Here is a 1,510-nt window from a genome sequence, read left to right as displayed (position 1 = left end):
TGCTTTTTTTTCTATTTTTTAACCTTTGTGAATTTGTTTTTATTGGGGTATAGGACACAGGTTGAGAAGTGTCATCTTGGGGCATGCCCTCCCCCCAGGCAATGTCCATTCTAATCTTCCTGGGATTCTTTTAGAGCTTTTTCTTTTTCTTGGAGATGCTCTTGCTGCAAACAGCCTCTTCAGGTGTAGCTACTGCCAATTGGCTTCTCCTTGGAAGAGAATTCCCTCTTTCTCTTGGGGACACTCTTGTTGCCTGCCTCTTCCAGATCACTGTTTCCTCCTCTTGGGAATAATTGTACTGCCAGGTGTCTCTGCAAGATCACTGTTAATCAGCTTCTCCTTGGAACAAGATTTTTTTCTTGGGTTTGGAGAAAGAGATAGGTGGGTCCTCCATTCCATTCTCCTCAGGAGCCTTCTGGGGCTTTTGCTTTTCCTTCTTTTGGGTTTTCACAGGTCTCCTCACACTCCTCCGACATCTTGCTGCTGTTTTCCAAAGACATGAGGGCAAGAGCAGCTGGCCATCTCTTAAGCCTTCTGGGGCTTTTGCTTTTCCTTCTTTTGGGTTTTCACAGGTCTCCTCACACTCCTCCAACATCTTGCTGCTGTTTTCCAAAGACATGAGGGCAAGAGCAGCTGGCCATCTCTTATCCTTCTTCCAGTGTTTCTTCTCCTGTTTCTCCAGCTTTCCAGCAGTATCCACAGCCTTCTCCTCTGCCTGAACCATTGCTTCCTTCGTGACCTCCAGAGTCCTTCGTGGAATCTCTCCAGTCTCACAGGGCAGCCACTCTTTTGTTTGTTCTCGAAGCTTCTCCTCAAATATACTCATGGGCACCTCAGAGAAGCAATCGATTCGTGAGGCAACACTGCACGTGTTTGCTGGGTATCGGGAGATGTGGCCTTTGTTCTTGGCAGCTGCGTGGCCAGTACAGGTGGAGAGGAATATGAGTCCGTATTGTGGTGTGTTACCCCTTGTCTTCGGGCTCTGGAAACTTGGTCCCTTTACTGGGCTCTGGGAATCACTCAGACACCAGGACTGGCCATCTTCCTCATAGCAGAGACTTGTATAGATCAGGGAGCCCTGGTCAGCCGTCATCATACCATATTGCTGTTTTATTTATCTCTTTATATAAGCGTTCAGGGATCTTCTCCACACTAAGCCTTAATGCCTTTTGTTTTTTAAAAGAGAGATTTCATTCGCTGTAAGTCACAGCCCGTTTTGTAGGGGCAAACCTGCCTTTGGTTGAGATTAGGAGACTCCAAACTCCAGCTGTCCCTTATTTTAACACCCAGATCTATTTTAAAGTAAATTGCATTTGAATGTTTCTAATTCACTTACAATGAGCTCATTAAAATTTTTAGAGTATTTCACGTTGCCATTTTAGATGGGATTCTTTTTTTCAAATTTGTTTTGAGAGAATTTTTCTAAGCCAGGAAGCCACATTTTGCAAGCCAGAAATAAATTAAAAGCATACATAAGTCAAGTTAAGTTTAAAACTGAGCTCCCAAGGCT

The 1,510-nt window shown here is 44.5% G+C and overlaps 1 pseudogene; it reads right to left on the bottom strand.

Moving 5' to 3' along the window:
* Positions 1–267: 267 nt before the first annotated feature.
* Positions 268–1,093, bottom strand: LOC103600954 (annotated as a pseudogene).
* Between the last annotated feature and the right edge of the window lie 417 nt (positions 1,094–1,510).

This window comes from Galeopterus variegatus, unplaced genomic scaffold, assembly GCF_000696425.1.
Source record: "Galeopterus variegatus unplaced genomic scaffold, G_variegatus-3.0.2 Scaffold3516, whole genome shotgun sequence".
NCBI classification, from domain to species: Eukaryota; Metazoa; Chordata; class Mammalia; order Dermoptera; family Cynocephalidae; genus Galeopterus; species Galeopterus variegatus.
Note: the sequence above shows the minus strand (reverse complement) of the source record. Positions and strands in the feature narration are given on the sequence as shown.